The sequence below is a fragment of the Phyllostomus hastatus genome, unplaced genomic scaffold, assembly GCF_019186645.2.
Source record: "Phyllostomus hastatus isolate PE091 unplaced genomic scaffold, TTU_PhHast_1.1 phas_contig_348, whole genome shotgun sequence".
Classification (NCBI taxonomy): Eukaryota; Metazoa; Chordata; class Mammalia; order Chiroptera; family Phyllostomidae; genus Phyllostomus; species Phyllostomus hastatus.
The window spans coordinates 2,199,896-2,216,068 of NW_025333860.1; the positions used below are offsets into that span (position 1 = coordinate 2,199,896).

The following is a 16,173-nucleotide window of genomic DNA, read 5'->3' on the forward strand; positions in this document are numbered from 1 at the left end:
CTACTCACCCTTCAGGTTGCCGCTCACCATCACCTCCTTAGGAAGGCTGCCCTGATTTCCTTAACTGGGCCAAATCCCCTCAAATAGCTACCTCTCCCACACGCACTTAGAACAGCTGTCATTTTACATTTTACGCAATCATTTTTGTGTACAGATTTTTTATTCTGTAAAAGCGGAAACCTTATCTGGTTTTGCTCACCATGGTAATTGGTTACATATAGTAGTAGCCACTTTCACTGAAAAAATGAAAAGACAGAGATAAAATCAATACAAAGCAAAATGGAAAAGATGGCCTGACATGGAGGCAGATAAATGGCCCCTGGAAGATTTTCAATTGGACCTCTTACCTTTTACAAGGGGTCTTTCCTGGGAACTTCTCCAGGTCTCTGCACCTCAGCACGGCACTATGACTCGGTGCCCGTATGAGGAAGGGAAGGGGAACTTTAATACCTTTATCTGTTCTTTCCCTTCTCCCAGGCCCAGTGCTAAAACAAACAAGGAAAGAAGTGGGGCTCCACCTGGAAGGAGCTGGGCCCTGTCTGTTTGCCTTTAACAGACAAGGGGCAAGGAGGGCTGCTGACGGCGCAGGAGCCTCCTATCACAGCTGTTCCAGGCGGAGCTGCTCCGGAGCTGCTCCGAAGCTGCTCCGAAGCAGCCCTGGCGTGAAACACCATGTCACCTCCGCGGAAGCCTTTTCGGGGTGCAGGTCGGCCTCCTTAGGCAAAGACAACTGTCTTTTCCTTTCTCTAGATGTCATTGGATGTCTTCTCAAAATCCGTTTCTCCCTGAAACCTGCTACAGTGAATTTCCCCACTACTCACCTAAGTGGAGCACATTTAAAATGCAGGGGCTGCCCGCAGTGATGTGCTTCCTACTAAGAAATATCTGACCCTCCCTCTTCTGGTAGCGTCGCAGGAGTAGCCCCAGGGGCTGCCTGGAACCTCCAGTCTCAGCAGAGCAGGCGTCTGGTCCAGAGCCTGACTGGAAGCACAGTCATGGGCTGTGGACCCTAAGAACAAGGGACAACTGTCTGCACCTTGATGGCTGTAAAACGGGGAGAATGACAGGGCCTCATTAACAGAGCTGGAAGACCCATGAAAAGGTGGCAGCACCGGCATACCACACACGTGTAATTAAGACCACGTTAAGGAAGCCTCAAATAGTCAGCTCACTGAAACAAGCTCCTTATTCCCAATCCAAGAGGCTTATTTAAAAAGGAGAAAAAAGAAAAAAAAACTTTCCAGGAGAAAAAGAACTTTAGACCCTTGTACCTGTAAGAGACAGTGCTTACTGTGGCTCTGCCAGAGACAGCAGTGGGATCGCGACCTGCGTCCTACTTACACACCCAGGAACTAGTCATTAGTCACACCCACTCAGAAAATAAGGATGTGGGTGGTCCTTTACTCCTTTTTCACAACGTGTATCTTGTGTTTACTCAGTGCCCTGTAAAATTCAAAAGACAAAGCACTATTTGTAAGTGCCTGTTTTTTGGCAGGAGGTGAATAATAAATTCAGACATCCACCAGCAAAGTCCAAACCTGCAGTGGACAAACTACATGTGTGTGTAGGAATCCGCGGTCTGCTATGGAAACAGGTGTGGTGGCGCATCGGGCATTCGCAGTCCCTGGGGAAACTAAGTGTTCCTCGTAAGACCTATGGGTCAGACTTAGTAACCCCTGGCTCCTCACTCTTGCTCCAGGATCCTCTATAGGAAATTAAATGTGGTGAGAAAATAAATGCCTTGCCAGGGGAGGTCTTCATTAAAATCCCTCCCATTTTACCTCAAGCATCTATTTTATCCAGGAAGAACTGTGAATGTGAATGAAATAGAATTCTAATCTGCAAGGGAAATGGTTTGGTTATCTGGTTATCCATGACCCAGGGCTTTGCCCTGGTGGCCAAGGCCGTGCAGAAGAGAAGGTGCTAAGAATGAAGCCACCAAATGAGGAAACCATTCTGCTCATAGCAGAGAAGTCCAGATACTTCTCTGCTATGGCTGTGCACCAAAAAAGGTTGTAACTTCTGCTTTCTACGTACTCAGCTTTCAGACAACATTCCCAGTCTGAGTAGAAGAGGGCCAGCTTGTTGGGTCCCACAAGCCAGGAGGGGTGAGAACAAGCCTCTGCAATGGTCAAGTGTATTTTGGGGTCTCTGCCTGGCACCCTCACATCTCCAGGGCAGCTGGATGCCCCAGGATCTCTCTGAAAGCAACGTGCCCGGGGCATTCTTTTCAAGGATTATTTCTGAAGGTCTTTAGTAGACACCCAAGCCATTAACCCACTGTGTTTCAGAGAAAACTACTGAGTAATTTTTTTAAGATCAGGAATGAATGAAAGAATTCAGCAATATTCTGCCCCTAGTGGTCTGACTTTATACATGCGTCCATCTGGAAAGAGACTACTACACAGAATACAGTCTGCAGTGTGTTAATATTCATTAACATGACTTTTTCCCTGAGTATTAACACAAGTATTTCCTGAGTAGCTGCCTGCCAGCCAGGACGAAAAAAGAACAGACAGCGTAAGACCTATGGGTCAGACTATGAGTCCAGGCTGGCCACAGAAAGGCCTTAAATTGCACCCAGATAGTGGGGCCCCAAAGCCTGAGTCCGGACTCTCTCCCCTCTCAGAGCCCCAGGAGGCAGAGCACCCCAGTTCCCAGGGGGCCTACAGCAGGACAGGGTGGAAACCAGACCTTCACCATCTGCATGTTTTTCTGGCTGAGACAGGTTTGTAATTCCTTCAACACCTGTCAGAGGTGAGGAAGGGTGGGGAAAAGGCACTAGGTTTCACTGCTAAATCATGCTCTTTCTCTTTCCAAATCTCATACTTTTCATCTATAAAGTAGAATATTCACAACAGTAAGTGCCTCATAGGTTATTATAAAGTTTAAAAGGCAACAGGAAAAGAAGTCTTCTTGTGCAGTGCCTTCTTCCTCCCTACTACGGTCTTCACACTTCACTCAGGAAAGGAAGTTCCATCCCTTTACAGGCAAGCCTTAGACATACTGCCATGGCTTTTAAATATCACCCAGGAAACACTCTCTTTATTCCCTGGACTGGGTTCTGAGAGGTCTTTTGCTTTTCTCCAAAACCAAAGACATGCTCAAAGCGCATTCTGAAATCAACTAAAAATATCCAGAACAATATACTCAAAGCAATTCCAAAGATGTTTTTGGCAATACTTTTGGAGTTGGTCTACAGTCTTCCAGAGTGACATCCATAAAAGGCAAGCTCACTTGTAGGTTCAGTGCTTCTGAGCTTCCAGGTGATCTCACAACTTTACAATTCCCCTGGACCACATGCCCTAGAGGGTTTTAGACCTCTGCATGCCCCCATCCGCAAGCCTCTTAGAGGAGAGGCTCTGCAGAATTCAATAGGATATTACCGACAGGTCACCCCCTTCGGTGTAGATTTCAGGGACTTTCCATAGATGTTTCTATGGAACTCAGTTAGTTTTCAAAAGTAAAACAAACACCACAACTGAAAAATAGGCAGGAGACCTGAACAGGCACTTCCCAAAAGAGGGTATCCAAATGCCAATATACACATGCAAAGATGTTAAGCTTCAAATGGTGATGAGAGAGTTACCAATTAAAACCACAATGAAAGGCCTATGTACAAACATCAGAATAGCCAAAACTTAAATGATTTAAACTGAACATTGGCAAGAGTGTGGAGTGATGAATGGCACTCTTCATCCACACCAGAGGGGAATATAAATTGGAACGGCCACACTGGAAAACTGGCTGGCCGTATCTAGTAAACTGAACACACCCACATCTCAGGACCTGGCAATCACACCCACATGCCCACACGCCAGAAACACACACTTCTGTGAGCCAGAAGACGCATACACATGAATGTTCATGGCAGAATTATTCATAACAGCCCCAAACTGGAAACAATTCAAATGGCCATAACCAATAATTGCGCTATGTTTATACAATGGCATATAATCCAGCACACTATGGATGAGTCTCACAATATTGAGAGAAACAAGGCAGACATGAAAGAATATAGAAGTATGAGTGTGTTTTTATAAAACTCAAACACAGGCCATGCTATCTGTGGGGCCAGAAGTCAGGCCAGTGGCTACCAGGGAGAAGGAAGAGGCCGGAAGCAGCAGGCACGGGGGAGATTCTGGGGTGCTGGTGGCCTCCTTCTTGATCTGTGTTAAGATTGGGTGTGTTCATGGAATGGAAATTCACTAAGCTGCACAACATATAATTTGTGTTTCTGTATGCAGATTAAACCTAAAAAACCTCATTTTTTTAAAAAAGCAAATCCATCTAGATGCTTTGTCCTGTGCAAAGCCAAACAGGGCAAACCAGTTCAACTGCCCATTGGCATAACTGTATTTAAGCAGCCGGCCTCATATGAAGAGCAGGGGGCACCAGGTCACACTGCCTCACCCATGCCGGTCCCCAACTCCATCCTTTGTGAGCCTGTGATTCTCCTGGAGTTGGGACTCTCTAGGCCTCACTACCTTCTGTATAAAAAACAGCTGGGTAACTATGAGATATAGTGTCACCCAAATGAGATACAATGAGAATACTTTGTAGACCACAAATTGGTATTTCAATATTGATTCTTAGGACATTATCACATACTCTTAGCAGACCTAAAGAGACTTAAGGAGATTTTGAAGAACTTTAAATTATTTCCAAGAATCTTAGGGGCCAGTAGGATAGGTTCTTTATGGAATTGCAAGTCAAGCAGGAGTTATGACACTTTTTATTTTCACAGCTATATCTCTAGAGCTGCTTTGTAATAAACTTTCCATCATAAATAGAGTACTTTTCCTTTTCTGCTCTCATTGGGTAATAATAACCACGCTTCATTTTGAAAGCGTCATATTTCCTTTACCTTTACTCTCAGTTTTGCTCTCATTCCACTTGAAGCTTCTCCTTTACTGGCTTCATGCAACTTGCAATGAATGGCATGTCTGTCTCTTTAGATGTGTTTCTTATGACATGTTTCGGGTCCTAGGTTAGGGATTAGACCTATTTGGGCAAGACAGCATTTGGAATAGCAGGCATGACCTTGCACAGACTCAGGACTCCATCAGTGTTTTGGGCCAAGCACCAGCAACCTCGTCATTCCTGGAAGCGGTTAGAAATGCAGAATCCCAGGCCCCACCTCGGACCCGACGAATCAGAATCAGTGCCTCAACGGAACGCCCAGGTGACTCATGTGCACGGGAAGGTTTGAGGAGTGCTGACTTAAGTCACACCACCCATCACCCGGCAAACTCAGAGGCCAGGGCTGGAGGCCACAGCCTTGTCCAGATATCAGAGTTCGTCCCAAACAGCCCCTGTGTGAATGGCCTCACCCCAAGCGTGGGCCCATACCAATGAGCTACCATACTCTACATATTAACTCTGTTTTTCCAAACTCAAGAGTCATATTTTTTCTGGAACTTGAAGGTAGGCAGAATGGGGGCAGAGGACAAAGGAGATGGAAAGAAGGGAAGATGGGCAGGAACGTCTGGTCCTATTTCTCTGTGACTCAGGAAAGCCATGCCGGGGCGGGGGGGTGGGGGGTCACGGGAAGAAGGGCAATATGTGAGAGCCGGAACAGGCAGGAACAGGCAGGAAGGGGAGTCTACTTAGGCTAAGCCAAACTACTGTTGAGAGCAGGGACCCTGAGACTGGAGCACCCAGGTTCAGCTCCCAGCTGCGGGATCTTGGACACTTCACTTGACCTTTCTTTCTCTCTCAGTTTTTTCCACTGTCAAATAGGTAACAGTTCCCACCTCTGACACTTGTGTGAATGAAAGAAATCAGTATTTGTAAAGTGCTTAGAACTGTTTGCTAGGTTAGCACATAAGGATCTCTAGGGAAATGTTAAATAATAAAAATAATATACTGACAGAAAAATGCATAAACTAGACAGTGGAGGAAAGTCCCAGAAGAAAGTAGCTATCCAGATCAACATATTTTTATTGATTCTCTCTTATATGGCAAACACGCTAGGCCTTAGGGATACGCCTTGCCTTTGGAAAAATTCACAGTCCAGTAGGATTTGAGAGCAAGGGCTATTTATACACAAGGCACCTGAATTCAGGATTCCCAGTTCCTTTCTAAAAGTCAACCACTAGGTAGACCAGGGTTGGCAATGTCAGGAAAAAAATCCGATTAAAAAGAAAAAAATCTCATTGTGTAAAGGTGAAATTGGGACAAACGTCCATTTTATTAGCATTGAGGTCTTTATATAAATGCCAAATTTCTACCATTAAGGTAGTTATTTTTTAACTATTATTATAGTTGTATAAGGGTTTCATTTTTTTAAGATTTTATTTATTTTTAGAGAGGGAAGGGAGGGAGATAGAGAGAGAGAGAAACATCAATGTGCGGTTGCTGGGGGTCATGGCCTGCAACCCAGGCATGTACCCTGACTGGGAATCGAACCTGCAACACTTTGGTTCGCAGCCTGCACTCAAGCCACTGAGCTACGCCAGCCAGGGCAGGGTTTCATTTTTTAAAGGACTTACTTCAGGAACACCTAGCTCCTTCTCAGCAGCAGGACAGCTTCCTTATTGCTACCTTAATGATAGGGTAGATTATATTTAAGAATAACAGTAATTTCTTAACTAGTAGATAGCGCTGGCTTTCACTTCAGACTGTGTGAGGTTACATACTCCTAGGCAGTCTCAAAACAAAGGACAGCTCACTGATATGCACCCTCTGTGACCACAGCTAGTTACCAACAGTGGTTATAAAAGGAGAGGACATTGCAGCACAGGCATTCACTCACCTCAGAAATCACATCATTCCCGCCTCCACATGACACCCCCACCTCCACCTTCTGGAAGCAGAGCCAGTGCCTCGAGGCCTAGCCAGCTGAGCTTCCACTTGAACACCTTATCTGTGACTATTCCAGGCGGGTGCAGCATCAGTCTAAATGCTCAGCCCAGGCACGGTGACAAAGTGAATCATCTTGTTTCCTTCAAAGTCATTAGTCATTAAAGACCCACACCTGCCAATCTACCAAAAAAAAAAACAACCCCCCAAAACAAAAACGGTCAAACAGGAAGGTGAACAGAGCCTGACAGGATGAAATCACCATCCTTAGGAAAACAATCAATGTCAGGCTGTGAAGACTGGAAACTAGTTTGCTTTACTGCACTTGTGGCTTTGCTAAAATCTTAAAAATAATGTTTCTTTTCTTCCCCCAGAAGAAAGTGAAAAGGATCCGTCCATTTAATTGAAATGCAAACACAATCTCTTATTTCCTTCCTTCAAGTGAGGAAAAGGCAATGGAAACAGAACAAAAGTTAGCAAGCCACAACCCACCCGGTATGACCCTGTGAGGACAGAAGTACCCAAGCCAGCACCGCGGGGGGACAGAGCCAACTCTGCAGACAGGTGCATCCTCCAGAGCTCGCAGTGCCCTCGCCCAAGCCCCAAGCCGTTCATTGGAGCCCCACACCAGCCCCAGGAGGCAGCCCAGCAGGGATTACTATTGGTTCCAAATGGCAACGAAGGAAGCTTGAGGCTCTGTGAGGCAACCTACACAGGCTCCAGGTGGGAGAATTACAGACAGTGCCAGGATTTAGTGCCCAGTTCTTCCTCTGGCTGATCCCCATTAACCTAATTCAATTTAACCCATCCAAGGTTAACAGACTCTCGGAAGGTAAACTAAAGAAATGCCCAGTTTTCTGAAGTCAACAATGAAGCAAATATTTTCAACTTCATCCTCAGAAACATATCCCATGTTGCTAATGAAGCTCAGTGTTTGACATTTTAGCTTCCTTCGCTTGTCTGGTCTTCATAAGGGAGAAATGCCAGGGAGAGGGGAAGGCAGCGAGGCGGGGATGGGCTGGGACCACCCCACCCAGGAAGCACAGCAACAGCGGAGCAGCTCACAGATGAGCTTCTTCTGGTCAAACAGAAGCTACTGCATGAAAGCGAAGACCCAACATCTTGACTAAGAATTATCCAGACGTAGGAGAGACTAGCACAGTGACTTTATTAAAACGATGGTAATCTGCCCTGGCTGGTGTGGCTCAGTGGATTGAGCACCAGCCTGCAAACCAAAGGGTTGCTGGTTCAATCCCTGGTCAGGGCACATGCCTGGGTTGCAGGGCCAGGTCCCCAGTGGGGTGCGCAAGAGGCAACCCCACACTGATGTTTCTCTCCCTCTCTTTCTTTCTCCCTTCTCCTCTGACTAAAGATAAATAAATAAATCTTTTTTAAAAACTATGGTTATCTGTGGGCCAATAAGCAAATTAATGTTGCCCTGAGGACTGGGATTCATTATCCCACTTCCCCTACATCCTCTCCTCACCCCAATCCCACCCACACAAATCAAAACCTCTTAAAAACCTGTAGCTTTATTTTATATATTGTTTTGTCCTTGCCATGGAATTTGTAGTCCTTGTGAGGAGGGGAAAAAAGGGCAAATAATACTTAACATTCCAGGTGCATCATCATGTCAGACACTTTTCCAAGAGCTAGATGTTACTTGGATCTTACAGACAGGAAAACTGTGGCTCGGATGTTCATTACCTTGCCCAAGTTCCCACAGCAATGAGAGGTGGAGCCACCTTTCACATTCAGCTCTGTCCCACGACAAGCCATCTTCTCCGCACTGCGTCAGCTCAGACTCCAGACTCCGAGTGATCCATGCACCAGCAGTGCCCGCCTCAGTGGGAGCTTGTTAACACTGCAGAATCTCAGGCCTCAGCCCAGGCCTTACCGAATTAGCACTTTAACAAGATCCCCAGGTGCTTCCTGTCCATGAGGTAGAGAGACACAGATGCGACACAAGGCTAAAAAACAGAAGAAATAGCTCTACCAAGTGGACAGGGGCCTCAGCTCCAGCGGCATTAAACCTCCTGTGGTATATCACGACCCCTGGACCCAACTACATTGCTTGTATAATGCCCAGTACTGTGTAAACCCTGTTTAATACAGAGATGTTTTTAAAAGGCCTTGACAGAGCTCCATAAACAAATCAGGAGATGACACTAAAACGTCTACCACAGTCAAATCTTAAGGGAGAAGCTACACAGAAGTTGTCCAGTCAACACTGCCTATTGCCCTCTGGTGGATCACTGCATGGAAGCCCAATTATGGAGTCAGTGTCCAGAAACACACTTTGACCTGAAGATCACAAGGCACTTGTCATGAAAACTATGCCACTGACTCTGAGCAACTTCCAACAAAACCCTTTTAACTCAGGGGAAGGATCTTTCAATGGAAGAGTACCAGGAAAATCCTAGGAGACCCAAAGACAAACAAGGAGAAAAGAATTATTATTTAGGTATTTCTTTGCTGGGAGCAGAAAATTTGGCCTGAAATTGATACCCTGGCTCTCTCTCTCACCACTTTTTTTTTATTACCCTCCTTTTCTCCCAGCCACTGTGGCCTTCTTGCTGTTTTTCTTTTTTAATTGAGATATCCGCACACCATTAAAATTCACCCTTTGAAAGTGTACAATTCAGTAGTTTTCACACAGTTGTCTAACCATCACCACATTTAACTCCAGAATATTTCATCACCCCCAAAAAGAAACTGCACACCTATCAACAGTCATTCCCCATTCCTTCCTCTCCCCAGCCCCTGGCAACCACCAACGCACTGCCTGCCGCCATGAATCTGCCTGTTCTGGACATTTCGTAGTGGAGTTATGCGACGTGTGCCTTTTGTGTCTGGCTTTTCTCATGTAGCATGTTTTCAAGGCATTGTATGGATGTACCATATTTTGTCTATCCATTCGTCAGTTGATGGACATTGGGGTCACTTCCGCCTTTGGGCTACTATGAACAATGCTATCGTGAACATGTGCATACAAGTGTTCTCATGAACGTATGTTTTCTATTCTCTTGGGTATACACCAAGGAGTGGAACTGATCACGAAGCGCCTCTGTGGCTACTGTTTTACAAAGTAGCCACATCATTTTATATTCCCACCCACAATATAATGTACAAGGATTCTGATTTCTTCATATCCTCAGACATTTATTATATTTTTTATTATAGCCATCCCAGTGGGTGTGAAGTGTTATCTTGTTGTAGTTTTGACTTGTATTTCCCTAATGACTAATGATGTTGAGCATCATTTATACATTTATTGGCCATCTGTACATCGTCTTTGAAGCAATGTCTATTTAAATCCTAATCCCAATTTTAAAGTGGGTTATTTTATTTATTGTTAAGTTGTAAAAGTTCTCTTGTTATTTTTTTAAACTCTAGTTAAGACCCCTCTTCGTGGGGGTCTTCCAAAAACACTCTTTCCCCAAATATCCAATATTTTTCAGCTGGACCTACATTTTAATGAATTTCCCTGTACCTGGAACTACGACCCTCTAATGCCTACAAATTCATTCTGTCTCCCTTTCATTCTCAAGCGTCACCCCTCCCTGTTTTCAGCCTGAGTGCTATGCCCGCCCCCCTGTTCATCCACAACTAGCTGTCCTGTGGTCACTGGCACGCGTCTGCTCCCTCGGTGAATTACGGAATCAAGAAAAGACCTTCACAATAGGCTCTTACACCACCACAGGTTCACTCCATCTCACTGAGCTAGGCATGGTCCTTTCTTATGTGTTCTGAAATTTACTTATAAACTGGCACAAGTACAAGTCTTCACAGCCCCGCTCCATCACACCACCAAACTAAAACATCCCTTTTCCTCTACAAAGTGTCACCCATCGTCCACAACATTTTCTTAGTCTAGCCTCTCCAGAGTCTTATTGGTCTCTAGGTGTCTAATAAAGGAGAATATTTTTAGCCAGCACAGCTTAGAATGTTTTCTGTTTACTCTGAAATTTAAAAAACAAAAACAGAAACAAAACAACAGTAAGCACCTAGAGAGTTCAACTAATCAGTTAATATCCATATTTAATGAATGCCCTTTACTTTAAGGATATACTAGGTGAAACTTCCCCATCCAGAGATGGTGTTAAAGAACTTACTAGAATTGCTGAATGTGCCAATTCAGTAACGGAGCCCCAACAGATACACAAAAATCCTCAAAATGCTGTGTCCTGGGAAACATTTAATTGAATAAATACAACCAAGGTTTTTGTTGCCGATATTTTTAACTGCAGTACTTCTCAGAGTTTGTGATACGATGGTGCACGTGTGGAGAGTCTCTGAGACAGGAAAAATGTAATAGGCAGCGCTTCCAAATTGACTTGCCCTTTACAAAAGCACACCTATTTAACACCCACCCAGACACCGTCCTTCCGAGGACGCACTGTGGGAACTGCTGAGCTCACTCGATCACTGCTCAGTGCTGCCAGCCGGAAAGCACTGAGTGGAAACCATGTTTTCTGCGGGGGTAAGGAACCAAACTTGCTTTGTTTTATCCCCAAAGAATGCCATCCATTGGAAGTCAGTCTATTAACATGTCAGATGACAGAAAAAGAAAAAAGAAACCATACATTAACTGTGCTCATAATTTTAAGAGCCATCTGGACTTCTGAAATTGGAAGATGATGAAGTGTGAAAAATGTATACTGAGCAAGCACAGTACAACCCAAGTTTTAGTTAAAAAGCACGCTGTAGCAAGGCTGAGGAGAACAGTGACAACAGTGGACCAAAGAGAAATAAAGTATCCTAATGATGCCTCACTACAGACTTAGCCAAGCGAGCAAGGACATCACGTGGTCATGCGCTGAGCACAGTGAACAACAGCGATAAGGAAAAAAGCTTCCTCTACACTGGCAAAAATCCTAGCAGTGAAAAGAGAGGTAACACCCAAAATATAAACATGAAGTTATGGGAAAGAAGTTTAAAACAAAAATGTCCCCTACTTGTGTTAAGTAGGCAAAACCATTTAAACTAGCTAGTGAAGGTTAAGATTTACAACCCAAAGATGGTTTCCTCACTGAGTGCTGATTATAGTCAGGGCCACAGGCATGGGCCTTGCAGTTTATCTACTAAAACACTAAGTGCTACACCTGAGTTTTCCAATAGGTCTCCAATTTACTGACAGGTTTCTCTAGTGCTACTCATTTTAAAAATAAAAGCACAAATGTAAAGCTGAAAGAAAGCATGCTAGTCATCTGGGACTCCGTGAGGCCACAGGAATACCAGGCTAGTTTAAGTGCTGACCTTCTCTAATGCTTCGCCCATCTGGGGGCTACGTGAACCTCGTCCTGCGTTAGGAGGCCATCTCAGGAATCCTCCTGACTTGAGCAGGTTCCAGAGGCCTCTCTGATACAAAGCATCAATGCCACAGTCTAGGCCCTTTGGTCATGGTCAGCTCTCAGCCTGGGGCCATAGCTTAGGGGACAAGGAGAATAGCTTAGGACTAGCTGTGCCCACAAAGTGCTTGATTACAAACTAAATTGCACCAAGCCACACTGATGCAGCACAGTCGCCCCTGAAAGTTGGCCTTCCTCCCCCCGGAAGAGCAAGAAAGTATCTCGGTTACTGCCAACTCCACCATTCCCCAGAAGGAACGGAGGCCTCCACCAAATCTGAGCACTGTGGGACACCTGTCATGGGTGTACCTCACCTCCCCTGAGGCCTGGGTAAGCTAAGCTGTCCATTCAGAAAGACGCCACACTGCAATTCTTTTTACACTTGCTCATAAGTTCTTCGGTCTTAAGGTTCAAGCTGCCAGAACTTTATGCAACCTCCTCTCTACAAATGTCTGAGATCCCCAAAGAAAGAAAATGGGGTAGTTGTGGCTTTATCAATATCAGGGTTACCAATTTCAGTCTACCAAGAGTGACCTAGAAGCCAAAGACTAAATGCTTTACAGTACATAAAGGAGGAGAGATCTTATCCTTCTTGTGTGTAAAGTTGATTAATTTGAAGAGTGATCAGAATGATTAAAACTGGACAATAGTAAGTGACACAGGTATTAGAAATACAAAATGCCTTAGGCAAGTTCCTGAAACACTCTGTCTCTATAGAGGACATTAAAATGATGGCATTTCTAAACAAACGTCATTCTCTTACTCTCTCTCACCCCGTAAGTCAGTGATGCTATAGGATAGTCTGGGTGACTCTGATGCTGGTGGTTGAGAACCACTGCCCTGGGATTGGGGAAGATGCAGAGGGTGGGGGGTCAGGAGCCTGATAAAAACCTTCACTGAGTGTGTGGGAGACAATCTCACCTGCTCTGGCCTCTGCTCAGCATTAACTATTTACCTCACAGACTGATCTCCCTAATGAGGGGTTGAGTCCTTAGTTCAAGGTCACTGTTAAAAACAAGCCAGAGCTCCAGCCCAGGGCCTGCTGCCGTGTTCATCAACCTTGGGACTGAAACCAGGGACAAGGACCCTGAACACTGATAAGTCAATCCCACCCCGTCTCCTAATCTGCACCATGCTGCTGTCCGCAAACAAATAGGAGGACTGGGGCACGAAAGGAGATGGATCTAAGGAAAGAGAACAAAAGAAGATAAATAGCTACTCCAAAGACCTTAGCAACTAAATCTCTTGGTAAGAAGTGGGCAGAGAAGACTTAAATTTCTTGTTATAATTTTTAAAAATCGGTTAAATTAAAAAAAAAACCTGAGTAAAGGGCACCAATAAGTAAGACATTAACAGTGCCTTCAAGTTTTCTCAGCATCTTGTATTTCCATTATCTCACCCAAGTCTCACAACAATCGTGCAATGAAAGGAGATAAAGTCACCATTAGTCCCATCTGACAGAACACAGAACTGAAGTTCCTAGTGCCTAACAATTTGCCTGTCAGCACAGTCATCCCCTGCAAAGCTACAACTTGACCTGGTCTGTCTGGCTCTAGAACCTATGCGCCCACACCAGGTGATTCCCACACCTGAAAATGTGCCCCAAAGCAGATTACCCCTAGGAAAAAGCACACAGAAAAGCATGCAGCGCAAATGGTGAGTCTCTACAACATGGTACTTGAGCAGTTTGTGGGTGCCCCTTTAAGAACTTAACACACAAACCCAACAGCCAAGGTGTTCAGCCAAAAAAGAAAAAAAAAAGGGAGGCATATTTCTAGCCTGCATAATCATTTCTGGACCAGTTCCCACTAGCAGCCTCAGAGGCGAGGCGAACAGCAGCTCACTGCCTGGCTGAAGCTCCTCCACCCCCCTCCCCCTCGGGTTATGACAGCACAGTTCTGACTCGCGCACAGGCCAAACCCCAAAACTCAAAACAAGAAGTGAAAAAAGTGGAGCCGAAAGAAATCATCAGCATCCTCCACACCCTCGCAATCCACACAACGCCGTTTCCAGGGTCCTGGAGTCCCCTGGAACACGGTCTTAAGGAGGCCATTGGGATGAGGTGGACATTCCTGCAGACCCACCGGCCCTATTAGTGATACTTCCCACTCAGCCCCAGAGTAAGAAGAATAGAAAGGGGAGAGGGTTCCTTATGAATGGAAGTCCTGGGGCCCAAGGTAGATAAGACCCAGACGCTGTCTCCCAAGGAACAGTATGTCCACCCAAACTCTCCACCTGGCCCTTCCGCCAGGCCCTGTCTCTGCGAAGATGAACGGGGGCGGGAGGTTGGGGGTGGGGGGAAGGAGGGTAGGGTGCTGTAAAACTAAGGAAAGGCTGGAGTAAAGATCGGGCTGGCCACCTACCCCAGCCACGTTGCCCCACCATGTGTGTGAGGCTACATTCCGGCGCGCATCACCTCAAGAGCTAACAGGGAACCCAGCCGCCCTTGGCCACGTCCGAGGTTGGGGACGGGGCATCGCCCTAATAAGCGCCCTACAGGCAGGGAGCCGTGCCCGCCCGGAGATCCTACCTCAGTTTTGGCAGGAATGATTTTCCTAGAAGACGCCAGGGAAGCGAAGCTCTGGGTGATTCGTGGATTTCAGCGGGGTAGAGAAGCTCAGCCCAGGGGCACAGCGACCCATTCAGCTCCTCCACCCTGGGGGCTTCGGGCCGATAGTACCGCGGGGACAATGACAATAAAAGGGCTTCATTCTCAACTTTCTCCGAGGAAACTGCTCCGTTCTGCAGCTTGCCCAACCCTGCCCGCACGCCGGGTCCCAGGTTTGAGGGTAGGGGGAACCCGGGACCCGAATCGCTCTGGGCGCGCTCTAAGCAGCTGCGCCCTATCCTGCCGCCCGCCAACTTGAAAGCATCTATAGGGGCGCCTTCCTATTCCTCCGGTCCCCAGCGGGGTCCCCGCCCTGGCTCCCGCATCGGACCATGCGCCGGGAGCCCCAGTCGCTGCGGCTGCTGCATCCGCATCGCCCCCGGCCCGGCCGGCCTCTGGCTCTCCCGCCCGCTCCCCTCCCCTGGCCCTACCGTGCGATCTGGCTCGTGCCCGGGCACTGCCTGCGTGCGGCACGCGTCCCGGAGGCGAGGCTCCTCCCCGGGGGCTGCCCCGCGCGGAGCTCCGGGCTCCGGACAAGGCTCGACTGGCTAGGGTGCTGGCCGGCCGCCTCTCGCGGCTCCCGCGCCGGCTCCGGCTGCCGCGCGGGAAGAGAGAGGGGTGCGGGGGAAACTCCCGGCAACTCCAACTCCAGGCGCCCGAGCTCCAGCTGCAGCCGCGCGCCCGCCCGCCGGCAGCCGAGTGCGAGCGCCTGCGAAGCAAACCTGCCCCCGCGGCCAACTCTGAGCATGCCCAGTGCCGCCGTGATCGAGCCTGGGCGCCCGGGCTCGGGACGGGGAGCTGCGCCTGGGGGCCGGGACCCGACGTCCACGCTCCAGAACGAAGGCGGTGGGAGACCCAGGGAAGGCACTGTGCAGGGGACGGGGCTCTGGAGCAAAGGGCCGGGGAGAAAAAATGTGCGGGGCGCAGTGCAAGTTTCATGGGCTGTGAGAAGTTTGCCCGCTAGAAAGGTGAGCTGTTTCTGTGTGCCTCCGGTCCGGGCAAGACTGTATTCGAAAGGACAACTAAGAAAACATTTACTCTCCAAGACAGAACGAATGAACCCAACATTTGGGTGTTAGCCATTGCACCTTCATTCCTAGGTTGCAAACTGAAAGAGCTCATGAGGCCTGGCAGGCAGCGTAAATGAGTAAACCGTGTAGGAGGCGGGGGACTAGACAGGGCTTAAAAGGTAGAACTGCTCTGCTCCAAATTGCCCATTGCTATCATGGAAGAATTTGGGCCTGCTTTTGCGAGGTTTTCTAATTTCCCCCCAAAATGAGAGATTTATATTATTTTCATGTGAAATATTCTGATTGTAAAATGTTGATAATAAATTCAATTAAAAAAAACAACAACAACTTTGTGCCAAACAAAACATATCCGGGTTCTTCCCCTGCTCAACCCCTAGGA

The 16,173-nt window shown here is 47.0% G+C and overlaps 1 protein-coding gene across 3 annotated transcripts in view; it reads right to left on the reverse strand.

Annotated features, from left to right (window-relative positions):
* Window positions 1-15,500, reverse strand: part of STXBP6 (syntaxin binding protein 6) — a 243,206-nt gene extending 227,706 nt beyond the window's left edge. Inside the window, exon 1 of one of the 3 annotated variants that reach the window (XM_045841209.1) lies at window positions 15,195-15,500. The gene's annotated coding sequence lies outside the window, so the exon portion shown is untranslated. The other 2 variants (XM_045841210.1, XM_045841211.1) reach the window with 2 other exon arrangements.
* Window positions 15,501-16,173: the final 673 nt, after the last annotated feature.